Below are 12,000 nucleotides of genomic sequence, written 5' to 3' on the forward strand. Positions count from 1 at the left end.
GGGCTAACACTTGGCCCAACAAAACTAAACTGTATTGACCCATTATGACACAATAACAGGTAATGGGAGACACCCATTCTGACAAAAAGCAGGATTACTCCACTTGGCCTCAAGAGCCTGCTCTGCCATTTAGTAAAATTTTGACCAGTCTCTGACATTGGTTCTGTATTCTCACCTTCACTTGGTGACCATTCACATCATATTGAGCCCCCACCCTTAAAAATATTCAAAGATTTATTTTCCACGCCTTTGAGGAAAAGAGTTCCAAAAATCTCAATCCTTTTTAGGTAAATAAATTTGTCTTGTCATTAAGTAGGCCAAATGACCATAAGACACAGGAGCAGAATTAGGCCATTCAGCCCATCGAGCTGCTTCGCCATTCCAAGATAGCTGATTTATTTTCTCTCCCAACCCCATGCTCCTGTCTTTTCCCCAAAGTCTTTGACGCCTTTACTAATCAAGAACCTATCAACCTCAGCTTTAAGTATACTCAATGACTAGGCCTTCACAGCTATCTGTGCCAATGAATTCCACAGATTCACCACCCTCTGGCAAAAGAAACTCCTCCTCATCTCTGTTCTAAGCGGACGTCCTTCCACTCTGAGGCTGTGCCCGCTGGTCTTGGACTCTCCCACTTTAAAAATCATCCTCTCCACATCCACTCTTTCTAAGCCTTTCAATATTTGACAGGTTTCAATGAGATCCCCACCTCATTCTTCTGAACTCCAGCAAGCACGGGCCAGAGCCATCAAATGTGCCTCACACGTTAACCCTTTAACTCCCGAGATCATTCTCAGGAATCTCCTCAGCACTGTCCCTAATGCCAGCACATCTTACCCGATTTTTTTTTTAAACAGTGACCCAAGTTGGCGATTGTTCAGCTTTTGTTTCAAAAGAGGGACCATCCTCCCCGCATCAATTAAGAGCAATTCTTGGAAATGATGCTCTGCATTGAAAAGTGGTCAAATTTGATTGCGTCTCTGGGAGTATTAAACAATCTGCTGGAGGAACTCAGAGGTCCTAACAGCATCTGTGGGGATTGGGGGAAGTGCAGAGTATTGACTCTGCTCCTCACCCCACAGACACTGAGTCGTGTCAGCAGATTCCAGTGTCTGTAGCCTCACGTCTGCATCTCTGAAGTATTTTTCTCATGTTATTTGAGTAATGAGGACAATGTCATTCCATGCCTAATGTACTCCAGGACCAGATATTCAGGCAATGGAATACCTTGTTATAGGCATGCTGAATATTTTCTTGGAGGGCCATTTACAGGAAGGCAAAATCAGACGGTTAGGAACACACACAAAACCTGGAGTCAGGCAGCATCTGTGGAGGGAAATGTACAGTTCTTTACCTCACCTCCCTTCACCCACCCGCCTTCCCCCTTACCTGGTCTCACCTATTACCCGCCAGCTTGTACTCCTCTTCCTCCCTTCACCCCCCCCATCTTCTTATTCTGGCTGCTTCGCCCTTCTTTTCCCGTCTTGATGAAGGCCTTTGGCCCAAACCGTCAACTGTTTATTCCTCTGACTTGCTGAGTTTTATTTTCATTGGGAGATACAGTACAGTAACAGGCCCTCAGCCCACATCACCCTATTGTATCCATGTGACCACTTAACCAACCAACTCCTATGTCTTCGTACTATGCGAGGAAACCAGAGCACCCGGAGGAAACCCACGAAATCGGGGAAAAAGTACAAATTCCTTCCGGACAGCGGCAGAAATCCAACCCGAGTAGCTGTCGTTGTGACGACGTTACACTATGCTACTGGGCTGTCCATATTCACAGAACACTTTGTAAACACCTTTGCCTCCTTTTCCTCTGCCAGACGTGATGCTGCTTCACTAAAGCCACTGCTCAAAGTTCCTTCAGCAATTTGTGTGGGCTGCTCAAGATTTACAGTACCTGCAAAATCCCTTGTGTTTATAATCAGACTGTTAGGGTACATACTGTGATGTGGCTATATCCATTTACCAAGTGGAAGCCAATCACTATGGTTATAGATATGGGCCCTTATAAAACCTGGAGCACTAAAATGCAAAAATAAAAGAATAAAATTGAACCTGAGTTTAATTATCAACTGTGACTGGCAATTTGGAAGAATGAAGAAGGACATGCATGGTTGTAAAGATGGGAGATTGAAATTATCATCATCATTACTGCATAGGTTATGTCATATGACAGAGGCAATCATGGACTTTCCGTGACCATGATTGCTTTTGGCAATTTTTTTCTACAGAAGTGGTTTGCCATTGCCTTCTTCTGGGCAGTGTCTTTACAAGACAGGTGACCCCAGCCATTGTCAATACTCTTCAGAGACTGTCTGCCTGGTGTCAGTGGTCGTATAACCAGGACTTGTGATCTGCACCAGCTGCTCATACGACCATCCACCACCTGCTCCCATGGCTTCACATGACCCTGAGCGGGGGGGCTAAGCAGGTGCTACACCTTGCCCAAGGGTGTTGAACCTCCTTTGGTAGGTGTAGAGATGTATCTCCACCCCACCACCAGAAATATACCAGAATTATAATCAGTCAAAGTAGAATTTTTAAGTTCAAAGTAAATTTATTATCAAGTTACATATACAGGTATCACCATATACTACTCTGAGATTCATTTTCTTGCAGACTTTCACGGTAGAACAAAAATTACAACACAATCAAAAACTACACAAATATTGACAAATAACCAACGTGCAAAAGACAAACTGTAAAAAAAAACAAATAATTAAGAACTATTAATTAATTAATGTCATAAACATGAGTTGCGGAGTCCTTGAAAGTGGTGTTCAGTGATTAGTTTAGTACTGAGGTGAGTGAAGTTGTCCATGCTGATTCAGGTTAAAGGCTAATTTATTGTCACATGCACAGGTACAGGTGCAAAGAAGAACTTGCTTGCAACACTGCACATAGTTCAAAGTTCTAAGTACATTTATTGTCAAAGCACGTATTTGTCAATGCTGAGATTCATTTTCTTGCATGCATACTCAATAAATCCATAATAGAATAATAACCATAATAGAATCAGTAAAAGACTGCACCAACTTGGGCATTCAACCAGTGTGCAAAAGACAACAAACTGCAAATACAAAAAGAAAGAAATAATAATACTAATAATAAATAAATAAGCAATAAATATTGAGAACATGAGATGACGAGCCCTTGAAAGTGAGAAACTATAGGCTGTGGGACCATATCAAGGATGGGACAAGGGCATAGTTTATAGAAGCTGCATTCACCATGAAAACAAATTAAACATAACTTATGTATGATTACCACAAATAAATTATAAACAAGTACCAAGATGAGGGTGCAGAGGAGATTTACCAGGATGCTGACTGGATTAGCTAGCATGTCTTATGAGGATAAGTTGAAAAGCTAGTGCTTTCCTCTTTGGACCAAAGGAGGATGAGAGGTGACTTGATGGAGGTGCACAAGATGATAAAAGGCATAGATCTAGGGGACAGCCAGAGACTTTTTTTCAGGGCAGAAATGGCTAGAACAAGGGAACATAAGTTTAAGCTGATAGGAGGAAAGTATAGAGCAGAGGTCAGAGGTAATTTTTTTTGTTTTCACAGTGATGGATGTGTGGAATGCCCTGTCAGGGGCTTAGTAGAGGCAGATACATTAGGGGCATTTAAAATGAAGGGCTACATCAGAGGGTAGGGTTCCATTGATCTTAGAGTAGGTTAAAAGATCGGCACATTGTGGGTCAAAGAGCCTGTACTGTGCTGTTATGCTCTATGGTCTAATGTAGAAAGCATGAGATTCACTCACACCCCAGAGTGGTATTTCTTACACCAGGAGCTTTTTTAAAGAGCCAGGGTTGATCAGAAACTCAAGAGTCTGGGTTATAAATGTGAAACTGACTGACCCAACAGACCAGTAGCAGTTGATGCATGTGTTCAGTGATTCTGATACTGCACTGTTCATTCTTTCAATGTTCAAACCTGAAAGCAAGTTTATTATCTAATATGTATACCATATACAACTTAGAGATTTCTTTCTTATTTTGTTGAGACACAGTGTGGAACAAGCCCTTCCGACCCTTTGAGCCGTGTCCCCCAGCAACCTCCAATGTAACCCTAGCCTAATCATGGGACAATTTACAATGACCAATTAACCTATCAACCGGTAGTCTTTGGAATGTGGGAGGAAACCAGAGCACCTGGAGGAAACCCACATGGTCATGGGGAGAATGCACAAGGTCTTTGCAGGCAGCAGTGGAAATTGAACCCTGGTCACCTGTTCTGTAAAGCGTAGTGCTAACCACTATGCATCTGTGCTACTCCCACATTTTCTTGCAGACACCCACAGGAAAATAAAGAAGTACAACAAAATCCATGAAAACCCATTCATAACGAGCACTGAGTCCCTGAAGGTGAGTCTACCGGTTGTGTAGTCAGTTCAGCACGGAGACGAGTGGAGCCAGCCACGCTGTTCCAGGAGCACAATGGTTGTAGATCTGTTCCTGAACCTGGTGACATGGAAGCCAAGACTCCTGCACCTCCCACCTGATGGTAGTAGTGAGAACAGAGGGAGATGTGTCAAACGCAGGCAGCGGGGACAGGCTCAGGTGGGGGAGCTTGGCTGACAAGAAGTAATGGGCTGAACACCAGTTCATTTCCCGCTGTTGGGCCTTGCCACTTTAATCTGGCTTTAAGTCTGCCTCAGTGCCATCTCTTCCAGCAACGGCTAAACTGCTTCAAGGAGCTGTACCTATATTTATGACAGTTAAGTTCGCCAAATCCTTCAGGAGTTTGTAAAATTGCTAGTTTGTTTAGATGGTTTGAAAGTACAGTGGATTCTGGTTAATTGGGACATGGGAGTACATTTGGCTCAATTAAGCAGTTGCCCCAGTTAGTCAAAGTGTCATGGAAATATATAAACAGGGCAAACTAGTTTAACTGAATTACAACTTATATATTTAAATGAAATACAAAACAAATTAGAACACTACCAATGGTACTGGTGGTTGTCCATTGTATCCAATGACCACAACAAATGTGTGAGGGAGAGTTTTTAAAATGGATCAGACATTGCACTGGGGCAGTTCCACTCTTTCGACCTGGGTCCAGTGTATGAGTAGACGTCACAACTGGGGTCTTCCATGGTTGCAGTGGATGACCCTGATTTAACGTTCAGACCTACCTGTCATGGTCCGGTCCATGAAGTCTGCATTCCAGTTCATGGTCCAGTCCATCGATCCTTGTTCCGGGTTTTCCTGTTTTCTCCCTTGTTCTGTTGAGTGCCTCAATTGAGGAACCTGGTTCTCATTTTGGGCTGGCTACATAAATAGCTCCTGGGTTCAGCTTCATTTGCTGGACTGTTCCCTTCTCTTCCCCTTCCTTCTGAAGCCTTGCCTGCGTCCTCGCCTGTAACGCCATCAAGTTCAACCGCCGGAGCTAGACCGGGGCCTTACTGTGTCAAGATAAGGAACAGCCTGTCGTGGTTTGGAATTGCCTCTTTGTGTCCTTGCCTTCGCTGGGTAGATCCGGCCATTTGCTGCTACGCTGAGTGGAGAACTGTCTCTTCGTGTTCAGTGTACTGTGTATAGAAAGAGCCCTGGCCCTTGCTCCTGTTCCCAAGGAGGGGGTCCTGGCTCTGTGCTGTGTACGAGTCCCGGCCCTATGTCCTGCTCCCAAAGAGGGGTCCCAGCTCTGTGTTCCATGTTCCAGTGCTCAGTACCAAAGCTCCGTGTTTCCCGTGCTCAAGACCAAGGCTCCGAGGTTCCTGTCTCCCAAGACCGAGTCATGGCTTCATGTTCTCATCCTGCCCATGTTCCTCGCCCAGCCCAGGAGTTCCTCGCCCAGCCCGGTGCTGGAGATTCCTAGTCCTGTGCTGGGGTACCTCGTCCTGTCCTGCAGTCACGTCCTGTCTCACCTAGATCTGGGGTCCAGCCCAAGCCATGTCCTAGAGCCTCGTCCTGTCCAAGTCAAGGCATTGTGTTCTTGCCCAGGCCTGTGCTGGAGTTCCCTCGTCCGGTGCTAGAGTTCCCTCGTCCTGTCCAGGAGTTTCACGTCCTGTCCTGTAGCCACATTTTGTCCTAGCTTAAACCCAGATTCCTGTTCCAAGTCAAGACCCAGGTTCCTAGCCCTAACCAAGACCCAGGTTCCTAGACCTAACCAAGACCCAGGTTCCGGGTCCTTGTCCAGGCTCTAGTTCCAGAGTCCCATGTCCCTAGTCCAGGCTTCTTGTTCCTAGTTCCTTGTCCGGGTTCCGTGTTTCTTGTCCATGTCCTAGCCCAGGCCCTGCATCCTAGTCTCATCCAGGGCCTATGTCAATGTCCAGTGTCCTTTCTTCCCCACTTCCCTTGCTTTCTTGTCAAACCTAGTCCTGTTCCTAGTACTTCAGTGTCTGTGTCTTGCATTTGGGTCCGCCACCAATGTCCCCCTTATGACACTGCCTTCCTGGCCACTGAATCTCACTGTAGATCTCATCCACCCAGTCTGCCAGACCTGACTTCGCATGCTAGGACAGGCATGTCCCTATCTTGCCAGGGCACGAGGCCGGCCGTCTAACCTCACTTGATTTAGTCTTGCTGTTGTAGTGGTATAATGGGGTGTGGTCACTGTCTCATGCAAACAGCTACTTGGAGCCACAGGTGAGAGCTGAGTGTCCGGTGGGGACCAAAGGTAACATTCAAGATAATTGTCGATACCTTCAAATTCTTCACAGTATCTAATTTGTTGAAGTAATTAAATTGTTTCATTTTCACTCCCGGCTGTTTCTGATACTGTATCTCCAAGCCTGAACTCTTGAAACCGCAGGAAGCAAAACAGTTCTGAATTGTCTTATTACTTGCCAAAACATCACTGCTTTTTGAACACATGCACCTGACATTATTTAAAAACTGTTCACTCCAAGCATGGTGTCGTGTCTAACAGCCACACAAGCGCACGTGATTGACGCTAGTTAAAAACTCTTTCCTGTCCCAATTAAGTGGCATAGTGTCCCAAATAAACAAAGGGAATCCTAGCTTTTTTCTCAATTAGTTTTTATCCTTTAAGAGTTGCCCCAAAGAAGAGGCTGCCAGGATTTACTGATGGCTCAATTAACTGGAACCCACTGCATTATTAAAGATGTTCCTACAACCCAGAGTACATTGTTGTGGGAAATGGTTGCACCTTTGCTCAAAGTTCAAACTACATTTATTATCAAAGCACGTAACCTTGAGATTTATCTCCTTACAGGCAGCCACAAACCAAGAAACCTCAAAAGAATCCACCAAAAAAAAAAGACTATTGGCAGGTTTTGTTTGCGAGAGGCTCAATAGTGAAAATCTGCAACCTGACTGTGATTACTACATGTATGTACACTACTATACCTTTTTTTAAAGGTTGTATAGCCAGGGGTGGTACTGGGGATAAGCTCCCAATGCCTTGCGCCTCAAGTAGCTTTCGACAACCAAGTCCAGCTCCTTTTCATGGGAAAGGCTTTGGGAGTAAACCCTGAAGAAAAATCCGGAGCTGGAGTCCCTAAGGCAGTCCTACGTTGAGTTCAACGCTGACTGGCAACTCCTGAAAATCCACTGGTGTCAAACTGTATCAGACTCTGTCATTCCTTTGGATTTATCAGTTGCGTGGAGAGGGGAAGCCTGCTACATGGGGGACAGCTTGCTCTCTGTATCGTACTGTCCTGGCTTGAGCATCACGTAGACTGCTGGGTCGCAGCATCCATAGTCGACCCCAACAAACGGAGGGCCTCATCACACTGCTTACAGATTGTTCTCAGGAATCTAAACTATTTAGTTTGTCCAGCCAAGTGCACCATGTTAACCGAAGCATGCATTTGTAAAGCTAACTTGAACAAGACTGGTCATGGACTCTCTGATGTGTGATACACAATGATGGGTGGCAAGTTAGTCATTTTGCAAAGGTTTTACTCAATTAGAACTATCGGCAGTGGCAATCTTTGTACCCCAGCTTGTGACCATTACTGAGAGAAGTGAAACTGATTCTTAAAACAGTTTGAAATGATAAATAAAAATGGAAATATCTAATTTCTTAAATGAAAGTGTGAAAAATCTCTAATAAGATTTCTAAGTGGTGTTCCTTAGTGCGATCTCCATCAATTTTCCCAAGGAAGAGAGAATGAGAAAGTGTTACAAGTGTAATAAAAGCCGTGCTGGAAATAACCAGCAGGTTAGGCCGCAATCATGATGAGAATGAAAGGACTAGTGTTTCAGGTGAATGCCACTCATTAGAACATAGATCATTACAGTACAGTACAGGCCCTTCAGCCTACAATGTAGTCCTAGTCTTCTAAACTACCCTCAGATCAAACTAACCCTTCTCTTCCACATAGACCTCTACTTACCTTTCATCCATGTGTTTATCTAAGTCTCTTTACTGTCCCTAATATATCTGCCTCTACCACCATGCCTGGCAGTTTATTTCACACACCTACCACTCTCTGTGTAAAAGCTACCTCTGACATCCCCCACCCCCCATACTTTCCTCCAATCATCTTAAGTTATGCCCTCTTGTATTAGCCTTTTATAGCTGTCCACACTATCAATGTCTCTTACTGTCTTGTACACCTTGATCAAGTCACCTCTCTTCCTCTTTCACTCCAAAGAGAAAAGCCCTGGCTCCCTCAACCGATCCACATGAACCATATTTTCCAGTCCAGGCAACATCCTGGAAGATCTCCTTTGCACCCCCTCTAAAAGCTTCCACATCCTTCCTATAATGAGGTGACCAGAACTGAGCACAATATTCCAAGTGTGGTCTAAACAGTGTTTTATAGAGCTGCAATGTTACCTCGCGGCTCTTGAACACAATCCTGTGACTAAAGAAGGTCAGACACCATTTGCCTTCTTAACCACCCTTGCAATTTGAGGTGCAACTTTGAGGGATCTATAGGCATGAACTCCAAGATCCCCCTGTTCCTCCACACTATTAAGACCCTGCCTTTAACCCTGTACTCTGTTCATTAGCTTGAAACTAACTCTCTTTCCCTTTCCACAGAGTCTGTTTGTCTTACTCAATATTTCTAGCATCTTCTGTTTATATTTCATATTTTCAACAAATGTAGTATTTTGCTTTAGTGTTACTGATCTGCGTGCTTTAAGTTGCAGACATCAATAGGACTGTCATTGCTGAAAGTCTGTGTAAACATGTACAACCTGCACTAGGTGGCAGACGATGTCCTGTCTCTGAATAGCATACCAATCACTGTACGTGATCAAGATCAGAATCGGGTTTAGTATCATTGACATATGTTGTGAAAATTGAGGCTTGGCAACAACAGCACAGTGCAAGACATAAAAATCACTGTAAGTTTCAAAAATAAATAAATATTGCAAAAAATGAATAGTAACTTGGCTTTAAAAACGCAAACACGAGAAAATCTGCAGATGCTGGAAATTCAAGCAACACACACAACATACTGGTGGAACGCAGCAGGCCAGGCAGCATCTATAGGAAGAAGTACAGTTGACGTTTCAGGCCGAGACCCTTGGTCAGGACTAACTGAAAGAAGAGATGGTAGGAGATCTCTTACCATCAATATGTTGGGCCCGGGAACTTGATGCTGCATACCCTTTCCACCACCGACCCCTCAATGAGGATTGGTGCCTGCTCTCCCAAATTCCCCGAAGTCCACAGACAATTCCTTGGCCTTGCTGATGTAAAGTTTGAGGTTAATACTGAGACAGCACTCAACCAGCTGATCTCTCTTGCTGCTGTATATCTTCTCGTTGCCATTTGTGATTCTACCAACAAAAATCTTTCTTAACCTCACGAAAATCTTTAATTCCATCATCTGAGAAAGGCTATGGAGAATACAGTATCTCAATGTTGGACTGTCGTCATAAATCTGCCTTACTGCTCCAGAGACCCTGGTTTACTGGAGGGCACTCCCGTGTTGTCCGTGTAGAGTTTGCACATTCTCCATAGCTGTTTGGGCTTCCTCCTGCGTCCCCATAACAAGAAGCTTTATTTATAAAGCACTTTCTTTACAAATGATGCAGTTTACAATGGGATAATGTGAAAACAACAATAAAAGACAAAATTATGTTAGTTAAAAGCAAGGCTAAATAAATGCCCAACACCAGCCCCCTAGGCCTGAGTCGACGTAGTAGTAAATAGGGGTTGAGCTGACATTTAGAAGTGTCAGTTGAGTCTCCCTCACTGATAGTTTTAGGTATTGAATTCCAGTTTAGGAGAGCTGACTTGCCTGTTCTCTTCTGAGGGAGATTTAACAGACTGGCGGAAGAAGCCCGGAGAGTTCGAGCAAGTTTATAAAACAAGAGTGATTCTATGATGCCCAGACCACTGACAGCTTTAAAAACAGATTAAGAGAACTTTAAAATTCTGAAAGATACAGGACGCTAATGCAGAGAAGTTAGGATGGGTGTAATATGCTGGTCTTAGTGGAAGCTGTGAAGGTGGATTTAATGGCCTAGTGTGTAGGTGAGTCGTAGAAGCTGGAGGAGATGGTGAGACTGTGTGGACAACATAGTGTATATTTGGGGTAAATGGATGCTCTGTGGTTAGCATGGACCTGGTGAGCTGAAGGGTGTGTAAGTCTTTTACGTTACTGTGTAGGCTAATTAAAATGGCTTCTTTGTTATGTTATACTTGGGAATGCTTCTTCGTTATGTTAAACGCTGAGGAAGTTCTTGCGCTGGCAGTTTGTTTCGGATTATCCACTGATAAGACAACAAATGAACCTATTGGGATAGTTGTTATGATTTTGGTGTATCTGGAAGATTGTATGCGAGGGGTTTTGGAGGGAGAAGGCGGGAGAGAGAGAGAGAGAGGATGGACCAGGTGCTGTGATGTCTGCTAACGGGGTCGGACCCCGAGGAGGGCGCTCAGCGAGGAGGGGAGACGGAGACGGACTCGTGTGGAGCATCCGGTCGTTGGTCCCAGGCAGCCAGTCGAGGTGGTCTGGGGGGTCGCAGGGTGCAGGAGAAGGGTCCTGAGCTCCAACTGTTTGTGCATGAAGAGATTGAACTTTGATAAATGTGGCGCCTTTTATTTTCCTTTTATATTTTATTCTCTATTAATTATATAGTTCCAGTAATATCTATAAACTATAAATTATTTAATCGTCTCTGGTGTATTGTCTGTTATTTGGGCGGGGTTGGGTACATCACATAGCATCCACACAAACTAATTACCCAGTTAGGTGGGGCCAAGGGCTGTTTCCCTAGACGACAGTGAGCCGAGCGACCCTGAGGCTGGCTGGGGGGCTACAGGTGTATTTCCCTGCTGTAATGCTCTCCAACACTGAGCCACAAGTAAGAGCAGTAGCTCACCAAATTGGTTCTCTGCACGTGTAGTTCATCTTTTGGGTCCTATCAAACAAAGGGTGTGCTGGCATTGGAAAGAATCCAGAGGATGTTCATGAGAATTATCCCAGGAATGTAAGAGTTAACATATGATGAGTGTTTGTTGGCTCTGGGCCTGTAGTTGTTGGAGCTTGGAAGAATGAGGGAGGAATCTCATTGAAACCTATTGGATATTAACAAGTCTGGACAGAGTGGACGTGGAAAGAATGTTTCCTATAGTGGGGAGTTTAGGATCAGGGACGTCCATTTAGAACAGAGATGAGGAAATGTTTCTTTTGCTAGAGAGTAGTGAATCGGTGGAATTCTTTGCCACAGGTGATGTGCCAGCTAAGTCATTGGGTATATTTAAGGTGAAGGTTGATTAATCAGGGTGTCAAACGTTATGAGGAGGAGACAAGAGAATGGGGTTGAGAGGGATAGTAAAATCAGTCATGAACGAATGGCAGACTCAATGGGCCAAATGGCCTAATTCTGCTCCGAGTTCTTACGGTCTTATGTCCCTAAGCACTCTTCCAATAAAATCAACAACAGAGAGGGTGCCGAGGAGATTTACCAAGATGTTGTCGGCATTAGAGAGCATGGCTTATGAGGAAAGATTGAATAAGTTACAGCTTTTCTCTTTGCAGCAACAGAGGATGAGAGGTGACTTGATAGTGGTGTAACACAAGAGATTCTGCAGATGCTGGAAATCCAGAGCA

This window comes from Mobula birostris, chromosome 4 (genome assembly GCF_030028105.1).
Source record: "Mobula birostris isolate sMobBir1 chromosome 4, sMobBir1.hap1, whole genome shotgun sequence".
NCBI lineage: Eukaryota > Metazoa > Chordata > Chondrichthyes > Myliobatiformes > Myliobatidae > Mobula > Mobula birostris.